At 37.1% G+C, this 12,756-nt stretch overlaps 1 protein-coding gene across 8 annotated transcripts in view; it reads right to left on the reverse strand.

Moving 5' to 3' along the window:
- Positions 1 to 12,756, reverse strand: part of ZMYND11 (zinc finger MYND-type containing 11) — a 133,948-nt gene that overhangs the window by 79,142 nt on the left and 42,050 nt on the right. The window lies entirely within an intron of this gene.

Here is a 12,756-nt window from a genome sequence, read left to right on the forward strand (position 1 = left end):
ATGTGAGACATGTCATAAAAGCACCAAAGCCAACCTGACCTAATAGGACAAAGTCTCCTTAAAGTACAACCACTGAGATTTTCCTTCTTAAGAAATCTAAAGTCATTCATTCAGTAACATACTTCAGACATGCTTCTTATAGGTCACTCTTTGGTGCTCTGGCAGTATAGCAGTAAGAGAGATAAAGTCCTTATGTTGCCTAATAAATATGATTAATAATGTGGCTAGATGTCAAAAACAGATAGCAATTTGTTTGCTCATCAATAAAATCTTAGGAAATGATGGTCTCAGGTTCTCATCTAAGGTCTTCACTGAAGTGGCCAAATCCAAGTCTGCAGCCCTCTCTTCTGAATGCATATTACTATTAAACTGAACAACTCAAAATTCCCAAGTCTTCTTGAAACACTGGACCTCAGGCCCCTCGTTTAAGCTTGTGCTCTGCCCTTTCCTTGCTGGGTCTTCGGCAACTGTCCGTGTAACTGTCCCTGACCGACCTTTTCTCTAGGATCAAAGTAAAGCAAACTCCACTCTCTTGCATGTTCTAATTTTTTAAAAGGTCTCTTACAGATGTACTGCCTTGTACAAATAATTATAAATTTCTCAGAAGAATCGATCAGTTCCACTAAGAAGGGACAGGCCTCATCTTTCATCTGTCTTTCAAGGTGGCCTCACAGGGACATGACAGATGCAGACGACCCTTAGGAAGACAACCTCCTTCAGAAAGTGACTCTCAAGAGGCTTATAGTTTAAAAAATAAAAATATTAACCAAAAACCAAATATTAACCAAAAACCAAAAATCCCACGAATTTTCCCAATTTCTCTTGCTGTGATAAAATACACATAACATAAACTGGCGTCACCATTTTTACATGTACAGTTCACTGGCACTAAGCACACCCACAATGTCTTGACGTAGTCATCACTATTCATCCACATAACTCACTTCATCTTGTGAAACTGAATCTCTGCGCCCAGTAGTCCCTAAGTACCCCCCTCCTCCTTGTGCCCTGGCACCCACTGTTCTCCTTCGACTTTGTGACGAATCTAAGTACCTCACAGAAGTGGAATTATACAGTATCTGTCCCTTCTGTATCTGACATATTTCACTTAAAATGTCCTCAACATTCACCCACGTTGTAGCAGGTTACAGAATTTTCTTCCTTTTTAAGGCTGAGTATTATTCCATTGCACGTTCCAATGCATTTTTTAATCTATTCATCCATGGATGAACACTTGGGATTACTTCCACGTTGAGCACATAACGTTGCTATGAATATGTATGTGTATACAAATATGCCTCTGAGACCCTGCTTTTGATATACCCAGAAGCAGAACTGCCATGTCACCTGACAATTACGTGTTTAATTTTTTAAAGATCTACCATACTGTTTTCCACAGCAGGTGCACCATTTTACTTTCCTGCCAGTAGTGCACAAGGTTCTAATATCTCCACATTTTTATCAACACTTATAATTTTCTGGTTTTTGATACTAGCCATTCTAATGGGTGTGAGTTGGTCCAAGTAACTTTGGCAAGCCCCTAGGTAATAGTGATATTCTCTATCCCTAAAAATTCAGATTTAATGCAATCCTTTCTCTCTGTGCTTTTTTTTTTTTTTTTTTTTCCCTGAAAGAGAATGAGAGAGAACACAAACAAGCAAAGGACAGAAAAGAGGGAGAGAGAGTCTCAAGCAGGCTCACATGCTGTCAGCACAAAGCCTGACACAGAGCTCATTCTCGTGAACTGTGAGATCAGGACCTGCACCAAAACCAAGAGTCAGATGCTTAACCGACTGAGCCACCGCCCCTGTACCTTCCTTAACATCATGCAAATGCTACAAACAGGAAAAAAAAAAGAGAAATCAGTCAGGAAATTAAAAATAAGCAAAATTAAATAACACAATGCTTGGAGATAAATACATATATGGGAAAACTTATTGTAGAATTGATAAGCATGACAGGGAGGAGACGGAAAGAGTAGGCTGAGAAAGCAGTGCACCCATGAGGACCACACTGGGAGAGCAACAGCATCAAGCGTGTTCTGAGGTTTGCTTCCGGTGGTAAGTGGGTCCGAGTTTTTGTCTTCTTACTATGTTTTCTTACTATGTTGTCTAACAAATATGTTTTGTAAATATTTTGAAATATTTACATCAAATACTATGTGAAATTTAAAACAAACCAATTGTATAATGTGCACTGATTACTTAGGGTAGGCTGAAACTTTCCCAAAGTCTACTAGTAATTTTAAGTTACTTTTCATTGATAGCCTATTCATAGCATTTTCCTATTTAGGTCTTAATGCCTTTATGTATTAAGATTATTTCTAAAATACTTTTGTCTCTTAAAAGAAATTATATGGAAATCTAGCTAACCATGTATTATGTTAACTTTTCTGATTAGAAGTCCTTCCACATTCAACTCAGAAAAAATATTCAAATGTATTTACCTGGTTTTTTGTTTTGTTTTGTTTTGTTTTGTTTTTAGAGAGAGTGAGTGGTAGAAGGAGCAAGAGAATCTTCAGCAGGCTCCACACCCAGCATGGAGCCCATGGAGCTCAATCTCATAACCCTCAGACCATGACCTAAGCTGAAATCCAGTTGGACCCTTAACTGACTGAGCCACCTGGGTGTTTAATTTTTTTTTAACAATGACTTCTTAATCCATCTGAGAATAATTTTTTATAATGTAGTAACACTTAATAAACATTGTTTTGTAGATTAGTTTTAGGTTCACAGCAAAACTCAGCAGGAAATACAAGGAGTCCCATGTCCCCACACACCTGCCACCTTGCCCATTATCAACAACCCAAACCAGAAATGACATTTGTTACAATCAACAAACCTGCACTGACTTACCAGTACCTTCCCCAAAGCCCATGATTTAGCTTGCGGTTGGTTTACTCTTGATGCTACACACCCTATGGGTTTTCACATACACATAAAGACAAGTATATACCATCAAAGTATCACACAGAATAGTGTCCCTGCCTAAGAAGCCTCTGTGCCGCCTACTCATCCTTCCATGTCCCCAGTTCATGGCATCCACTGATTTTGTTTTTAACTGTCTCCATCATTTGGCCTTTTCCAGAATGTCCTATAAATGGAGTCATACAGTATGCAGCCCTTTTGGGTGGACTTCTTTCACCTGGTACCATGCATTTAAGATGCCTCCGTATCTGTTCATTGCTTGGCAGTTCATTTCTTTTTAGTGCTGAATAATGTTCCATTGGATGGACGTAACAGTTTATTTATCCATTCACTGACTAGAGGACATCTTGGTTGCTTCCACATTTTGGCAGTTACCAATAAAGCTGCTATAAACCACCCTGTAAAGATTTCTATGTGTAAGTTTTCAGCTCTTTTGATAAGTAACAAGGAGTGCAACTGCTGGATGGTAAGAGTATGTTTAATTTTGTAAGAAATGGTCTTCCAAAGTGGCTGCACCATTTAGCATACCCACCAGCAATGATGGAACTCCTATGACTCCACATCCTCATCAGCAATCAGTGTTTTTTGGATTTTAACCACTTTAACAGACGTGTAGTGATAAATCAATGTTGTCTTAATGTGCAATTCTCTACTGACATAAGATGTTGAACCTCTTTTCATACGCTTACTTTTTACCTCTATCTAGTCTTTGGTGAGGTGTAAGTTCATATTTTTTGTTCATTTTTTAATCACGTCCATTTCCTACTGTTTAAGAGTTTTTTTGTCACCACCTAGATGGCTCAGTCAGTTGAGCGTCCAACTCTTGATTTCAGCTCAGGTCATGATCTAGTGGTTTGTGAGTTCAAGCCCGAGTCAGGCTCTGCACTGACAGCATGGATCCTGTTTGGGGTTCTCTCTTTCCTTCTCTCTTTGCCCCACACCCGTGCACGTGCTTGCTCTCTCAGAATAAACAAACATTCAAAAAAAAAAAAAAAAAAGGAGTTCTTTTACATTATGGTAGTGGCCCTTTATCAGGTGTCTTTCACCAATACTCCCCCAGTCTGTGGCTTTTGTCCTCTCATTCTCTTGAAAGTTTTAATTTTCATCAAGTCCAACTTATCAGTTATTATTTTCAAGGGTCATGTCTTGGTGTTGTATCTAAAATGTCACTGCCGTACTCCAGAACACTGACGTTGTCTCCTATGTTATCTCCTAGAAATTTTACATTGTAGGTCTAGGATCCATTCATTTTGAGTTAATTTTGATGAAGGGTACAAGGTCTGTATCTAATTTTTTTTTTTTTTTTGCATGTGGTTCCAGTTGTCCCAGCGTTGATGAAGAGATTATATTTGCTCCATCATACTACCTTTGTTCCTTATCAAAGATCAGCTGGCTGTATTTATGGAGGTCTACTTCTGTCCCGCTGATATATTTGTTGCTTTGCCAATACCACCCTGTCTTAATTGTGTAGGCTATTCTGGATCTCTTGCTGTTCCATACGAATTTTAGAATCACTAAGTTGATATCCAAAATAGGACATCCTGGGATTTTTATTGGGGCTGCACTGAATCTATACTATAGATCAAGCTGGGAAGAACTGACATGTTGACAATATTAAAGTCTTCCTATCCACAAACAAGGGGTCTCTCTCCATTTATTTTTTCCATCAGAATTTTGTTTTATATAGATCTTATACATATTTTGTTAGATTTATACCTAGTATTCCAGTTTTGGGGTGATAATATAAATGGTAATGTTTTTAATGGCACATTCAACTTGTTCACTGCTGATGTATGAGGAAGTGATAGGCTTTTACATATTTAGTTATACATTAACTTTGCTATAATTATTAGTTCCAGGAACCTGTCGATTCAGATTTCCTGTTAGACAATCATGTCATCTGTAAATAAAAATAGTTTTCTCTCTTCCAAATTTCTATACTTCTATTTCCTTTTCTTGTCTTATTGCTTTAGCTCAGACTTCCAATACCATGCTGAAAAGGACGTGGTAAGAAACCTTGCTTTGTTCCTAATTTCAGCAAGAAACCTGTGAGTTTCTCATCATTAAGTATCATGATGTTAGTGTAGGCTTTTTGTAAGTAGAGGAAACTTCTTTCTATTCCTAGTTTGCTTGAAGTTTTTATTATGAATGAGTGTTGGGTTTTATCAAATGATTTTTCTGCATCTATTAAAATAATCATGTGATTTTTCTTTAGCCTGTTGATGTGATGGATTATATTAACAGTTTTCCAGATACAAAGCAACCTTGAATATCTGAGTTAAATCTCATTTAGTCAGGGTGCATAATACTTTTTATACAATGTTGGATTCAATTTGCTAATATTTTGCTGAAGACTTTTACATTTACGTTCATGAGAGATATAAGCCTGTAGTCTCTTCTTGTAATGTCTTTGTCTGGTTTGGGAATTAGGGTTATGCTAGCCTCAGAGAATGTATTAGGAAGTATTCCTTCTGCTTCTACCTTCTTGAAGAGATTGTGAAGAAAATTCGACAAGTGTTTAGAATTCACCAGTGAACCCATCTGGGTCGGGTGCTTTCTGTTTTTGAAGGTTATTAGCTACTGATTCAATTTCTTTTATAAAGGCCTAAACAGATTATCTATTTCTTCTTGCAGGGATCTTGCCAGATCATGCCTTTCAAGAAATTGATCCATTTCATCTCAGTCATCAAGTGTGTGGGCAGTACACAGTATTCCTTTATTATAGTTTATGGTCTAGAGGATCAGTAGATCAGGAGTGATAGCTCCTCTTTTACTTCTTACATTAATTTGTGTCCTTGTTCTAAGTTAGCTTGTCTATAGACTTACTGATTCTATTGATCTTTTCAAGCCACTAGCTTTTGACTTCACTGATTTTTCCACTGATTTCCTACTTACAATTTCCTTTTTCTGCGCTATTTCTTTTCTTCTGCTTACTTTGGATTTTCTTTTTCTTGTGTCCTAAGGTGGAAGCTTAGAATCCTGGTTTTAGACCTTTCTTCTTTCCTAATATATACATTCAGTGCTATACATTTCCCCGTAAGCACTGCTTTTGTTGTATTCTACAAATTTTGATGATATACTTTCATTTACATTTAATTCAAATCTAAGATTTCTTTTGCAGCCTGTATATTGTTTAATGTCCCAAGTATTTTGAGATTTCAAGCTATCTTTCTGGTTTTTTTTTTTCTTTCCATTTTTTGTTTGTTTAAGAGAGTGTGCACACAAGCAGGAGAGAGGGATAGAGGAAGAGCGAGAGAGAAAATTCCAGACAGGCTCCACACTCAGCCTGAACCCAATGGGAGCTTGATCCCACTACCCTGGGATCATGACCTGAACCAAAATCAAGAATCAGATGCTCAACCAACTGAGCTACTCAGACACACCTCTTACTGATTTCTATTTTAATTCCACTGTGGTCTAACAACAGATACCATATGATTTCTAACTTTTTATAATTTATTAAGTTGCATTTTATGGCTGAGAATGTGAATGTCCCATGTGAGTTTAAGAGTTTAAGAAGAATGTTTATTCTGTTGTTGTAGGATGAGACAATCGATAGAGGTTAATGATATCCGGTTAATATTGTTGGGTTCAACTGTGTGCTTCTCTTCTGCCTAATGCACCTAACAGTCCATTTCTGAGAGAGGTGTTGAAATCTCCAATATACTAGTGCGTTCATCCATCGCTTCTTGCAGTTCTAATAGTTTTTGCCTGAAATACTTTGACACTCTGTTGTTAGGCACAAACACAGTTAAGAACTGTTATATCATCTTTGAGTATGGAGCCCTTTACATAATGCTCTTTATACCTATTAATATTCCTTGCTTTGATGTCTGCTCCATCTGAAATTAGTATAGCTACTCCAACTTTGTTTTGATTGGTGTCAACATGGTATTATATTTTCTATCCCGTTTATTTTATTCTATTTGTGTATATTTAAAGTGGGTTTCTTGGGGTGCCTGGGTGGCTCAGTCGGTTAAAGCATCTGATTTTGGCTCAGGTCATGATCTCACGATTCGTGGGTTCGAGTCCCGCATCGGGCTCTGTGTTGACTGCTCAGAGCCCGAAGCCTGGTTCACATTCTGTGTCTCCCTCTCCCTATGACCCTCCCCTGCTCACACTGTCTCTTTCTCTCTCAAAAATAAATAAAACATTAAAAAAAAATAATAAAATAAAATGGGTTTCTTGTAGAAAACATATAGTTGGGTCTTATTTTTTTTTTAACTCTGACAATCTCATCTTTTAATTGTTGCATTTAAACCATGTTGTCTAAGGTGATTATTTGCGACAGTTGAATTAATGTCTATCATATTTGTTGCTGTTTTCTATTCCTTTGTTCCTTGTGCCTGCTTTTGATTTCTACCCACATTCTCTTTTGTCATTTTTACTGAATATATGCACCTGTTTTTCTATAGTAGTATATTAGTTTTACTTTTTTTTTGTTACTTTTTTTTAGTGGCTGCCCTAAAGATCGCAATATACATTTACAACTAACCCATGTCTATTTTTAAATAATGCTATATAGGTTTACAGGTAGAAGTATCTATTAACAAAATATTCCTAATACCTCTTTTCTGTACCTTTTATCATTGTCATTCCTTTCACTTATGCATGAGCAGACGTAAGTATCTAGGTGCACACAAGCACATAAGCAAGTGCATTGTTGCTATTGTGAACAATCTTTGAGATCAATTAAGAAAAGTTTGTTTTACCCTTACTCAATTTCCAATGATCTTCTTTTATGTATGTCTGAGTTTCTGATGTGTATCATTTTCCTTCTCAAGAACTATATTTAACATTTCTTCCAAGGCAGGTCTACTGGCAACAAATTCTGTCAATGTTTGTCTCAGAAGTATTTCCTCAATTCTGGAAGGACAGTTTTGCAGGATATACGATCCTAATTTGGTGGGGGGCCGGTGGGGGCAGGGGAAGGTTCCCCTCAACACTTTAAATATCTCACTCCACTCTCCTCTTGCTTGCATGGCTTCTGAGAAGAAATCTGATGTTTGTCTTATTTCTGCTCCTTTATAAGGTGTTTTCCCCCCTCTGGCTTCTTTAGGATTAATCTTTGATTTTCTGAGGTCTGAAAATGATACACCCAGGTGCGGTTTTGAGGGCATCGATCCTACTAGGTATTCTGAGCTTCTTGATCTGGTTTGGTGTTAGACATTAATTTGGGGAAATATGTCATCATTATTGCTTCAAATATTGCTTTTGTTCTTTTCTTTCTTCTCCTGTGAGTATCCCCGTTATGTGTATGTTATACCTTTTGTAGTTGCCCCACTGCCCTTAGATACTGGTTTTTCTTCAGTCTTTCTTCTCTTTGCTTCTCAGTTTTGGAAGTTTCTATCGTCATACCCTCAAACTCAGATTCTTTCCTCAACCATGTCCAGTCTACTATGATCCCACTAAAAGTATAGTCTTCATTTCCGCCACAATGTGTTTGCACTCTAGCATTTCTTGCTGATGTTTTTAGAATTTTCATGTTTACAGTATTCATCTAATCTTGCATATTTTCTACTTTCTCCACTAAAGTTCTTAACCTATTAAATCAATTTTTTAAATTCCTGTTCTGATAAATCCAATATCCCTGCCATATTAAGCCAGGTTCAGATGCTTGTTCAAGTCCTGTGTTTATTACACCTTGGAGTATGCCTTGTATTTTCCTTTGAAAGGTAGACACTGGGGTGCCTGGGTGGCTCAGTTGGCTGGCATCCGATTTTGGCTCAGGTCATGATCTCACGGTTCGTGAGTTCAAATCCCATGTCAGGCTCTGTGCTGACAGTTCAGAGCCTGGAGCCTGCTTCATATTCTGTGTCTACCTCTGTCTCTGCCCCTCCCCAATAATAAAGACTAAAAAAAAAAAAAAAGAGAGAGAGAGAGAGGTGGACAGGTACTAAGTAGAAGGAACTGCATAAGCAGGTATTTAGTAATGCAGTGTAAAGTGTGGGAAGGGAATGTTTTCTATAGTCCCAGGATTAATCTCAGTGTTTTGGTGAGCCTACGCTCATACACTGTGAACTTCACAAGAACTTCTCACTTTTTTATTTACCCCATTAGGTGGGACAGGATTGCTAGAGTGAGTTGGACTTGGTTCCCTAGGTCAGTTAGGCTCTGGTGAAACTCTCTAGCAGGCAGGCCTTGTTAAGAACGGAATGCTCTGGCATATTTTAAAATGGTTCCTTCCCTCCCAGCCCCAATGGAATCACAAGGGGAGTCTTCTCCAGTATTCACTGGGAGGACCTGACAGAGCTGCTGGAGTTCAACCTTACAAAAGTGTAGAGGACCCCTGGGATTCAGTCCCCCTGGATTTTAATTCAGACTGATCCAACCTGAGCTTCCAGCAACTCATCAATCACATTCTGGTTTTCTTACCCAGCAATGGTTCCTGCAGATGTTTCTGCTAGTGGGTTTCTGCTTCAGTTAAGTTTTGATTCTATTTGCCTTTCTGCCTCTCCAACTTCTGTGGCAGCAATTTGCCCTGTGGCCTTACTGCTGTCATAAATCTCAGATGTGCTGGTTTTTCACTTCAGTGTTTACTTGTTATTAAGATGGAGTGGCAAATTCCAAGTATCTTACATGCCCAAAAGGAAACCGTGAGGTAAAATATAGAAGTTTATCCCAGAGAGGTAATCAATTGTACTGGCATTATTTACTGAAAGATTTCTTTCTTCTCTAATGAACTGTGATACATTTTGAATCATACATTAAATTCTAATCTATACTAGCATTAGTTTCTTTGATGTGTTTGGTCTTTTGTTAGTATATCACAATTTTATTTATTATAACTTGCTTTATTATTAGTTATAATTAAGTTAAAGTTACAATTAAGTTGTATCTAGTTACTTATTATAGCAAGTTACATATATAAAATCTACAATTACAATTAATTCCATGTTGCTACTGATTGCTCTATATTTATTTTACAGGCATTACCCAACATGTTTTCTAAAAGCAGGCCATGTATTTCAACCTTTATGCCCTTAACAAGTTTTACTACAAAGCATACAATATAAGCACTTACTGATTGAACACATTCTCCAAGAAGCCCTGAAATTTAAAAAATAAATAAAATTAAAGGAGGAAGAATAAAGCTAGCCTAGGCTATGATAATGGCTACCAAGCCTCAAGACTAAAGAACAACTATATTCCCTCAAATACCTCCCAAACAATCAGCTGCTGTCCAATTTCCATACGTAGCAAGTACAGAATGTGGAGAACTGGCAAAACAGAGTACTTGAAGTAGGTTTCCTAACAGATTTATTTAAAGCAAATTAGACTAGTTTAATAACAGAAAACACCATTTAAAATATTGATCAAGATTCCTGATAGCAAAATCATATTTCAATTATTTCATTAGCTATAATGAAATATAGGCAAAAAAAAATCTTTCCAGACTCCTGGATTTGACAGAATACTACTTTAAAAAACAAAATGTGGGAAAATAAAGATTAACCCTTTGTTTATAATACCTTTATATTGAGATACAATTCACATACTGTTTCACCCACCAAAAATGTACAATTACGAGATTTTTGGTATATAGTATAAATTTTTTTAAGTATGGTGCCGTATATAAAACTTGCCATTCTAACCATTTTTAAGTGTACAGTTCAGTGGCATTATTCATGTACTGATGTACACTTGGGTGGTTTCTATTGAATATTGTGAAAAAACTGCAATCAACACTGGTGTACAAGTGTGTGTCCAAATCCTGCTTTCAATTCCTTTGGGTATCGCCTCAGAAATGGGATTGCTGGATCATACATTAATTCTATATTCAATCGTTTAAGAAACTGTATTCTACAGTGGCTACACCATTTTACATTACACCAGAAACATGCAAATGTTCCAATTTCTCCACTTCCCAACTGACACTTGCTATTTTGGTTGTTTTTTAATATAATTTATTGTCAAGTTGGCTAACATATAGTGTATACAAGTGTACTTTTGGCTTCCGGAGTAGATGCCCATGACTCATTACTAAAATACAACACCCAGTGCTCATCCTGAAAAGTGCCCTCCTCAATGCCCATCACCCATTTTTCCCCTCCTCCCAACTCCCATTTCAACCCTCAGTTTTGTTCTCTGTATTTAAGTCTCTTACGGTGTGCCTTCCTCTCTGTTTGTAACTGTTTTCTCCCCACCCTCCCCCTCCTTCATGGTCTTCTGTTAAGGTTCTCAAATTCCACATATGAGTGAAAACATATGATATCGGTCTTTCTCTACCTAACTTATTTCACTTAGCATAATACCCTCCAGTTCCATCCATGTTGTTGCAAATGGCAAGATTTCATTCTTTCTCATTGCCAAATAGTATTCCATTGTATATATAAACCACATCTTCTTTATCCTTTCATCGGTTGATGGACATTTGGGCTCTTTCCATAATTTGGCTATTGTTGATGGTGCTGCTATAAACAATGGGGCACTGTGAATCAGCACTCCTGTATCCTTTGGATAAATTCCCAGTAGTGCTATTGCTGGGTTGTAGGGTAATTCTATTTTTAATTTTTCAAGGAGCCTCCACACTATTTACGTTTACATTCCCACCAACAGTGGGAGAGGGTTCCCATTTCTCCACATCCTTGCCAACATCTATTGTTTCCTGAGTTACTGACTTTAGCCACTGACCAGTGTCAGGTGGTATCTCAATGCAGTTTTAATAGACATCTTAGTAGTTGTGATGCAGTATTTCATTGTAGTTTTGATTTGCATTTCCCTAATGACTAAGGATGTTGAGCATCTTTTCATGTTTACTGGTTATCTATCTTCTTTGGGAAAATGTCTATAGGGGTCCTTTGCTCATTTTTCACTGTGTCATCTTTTTGTTAAGTTGAGGGGGTTCTTTAAATAGTCTAAATATTAACCCCTTATTCATATATTTTGCAAATCTTTTCTCCCATTCTGTTATGTTTTCACTTTGATAGTGTCTTGTGACTGTGATGCACAAAAGTTTTTAGTTTGGATAAAATATAATAGACATATCTTTTCTTTCTTTGCTCATGCTTTTCATGTCAATTCCAAAGCAGTATCTATGGTCATAAAGATTAACCACTATGTGTTTTTCTAAGAAGTCTTAACGGTTTTAATTCTTCTGTTTAGGTCATTGTTTCATTTTGAATTTTTGTCTATGGCATAAGGAAGGAATCCAAACTCATTCTTTTACACATGGAAATCCAGTTATTCCAGCACCATCTTGTGAAGAGACTATGCTTTCCTAATGGAATGGAATTGACTCCCTTGTCAAATATCAATTGGCCAAATTTGGAAGACAGTATAGAGGTTCCTCAAAAAGTTAAAAATAGAATTACTCTGTGAGGGGCACCCAGGAGGCTCAGTTCGTTGAGTGTCTGACTCTTGATTTCAGCTCGGGTCATGATCCTAGGGTTGTGGGATCAAGCCCTGTTTTGGGCTCCAATTTGAGCATGGAGCCTGCTTAAGAACGTCTCTCTCTCCTCAGCCCCTCCCACACTTGTGCTCTCTCTAAAAAACTACCCTATCATCAAGTAATCACACTCCTATTATCCAAAGAATACAAAAATACTAATTAAAAGAGATACATACACCCTGATGTTTATATCAGCAATATCCACAAGAGTCAAATGATGGAAGCAGCTCAAGTGTCCACCAATAAATGAATGGATAAAGAAGATGTGGTGTATATATAAATAATGGAATATTACTCAGCCACAATAAAGGAGTTAGAGTATGCTAAGCAAAATAAGTCCATTTGAGAATGACAAATACCATATGATTTCACTCATATGTGGAATTGAAGAAACAAATAAGAAAAGGGGAATAAAAAGAGACAAATCAAGAAACAGAA

The sequence above is a fragment of the Crocuta crocuta genome, unplaced genomic scaffold (genome assembly GCF_008692635.1).
Source record: "Crocuta crocuta isolate KB4526 unplaced genomic scaffold, BGI_CrCroc_1.0 scaffold32, whole genome shotgun sequence".
Lineage (NCBI taxonomy): Eukaryota > Metazoa > Chordata > Mammalia > Carnivora > Hyaenidae > Crocuta > Crocuta crocuta.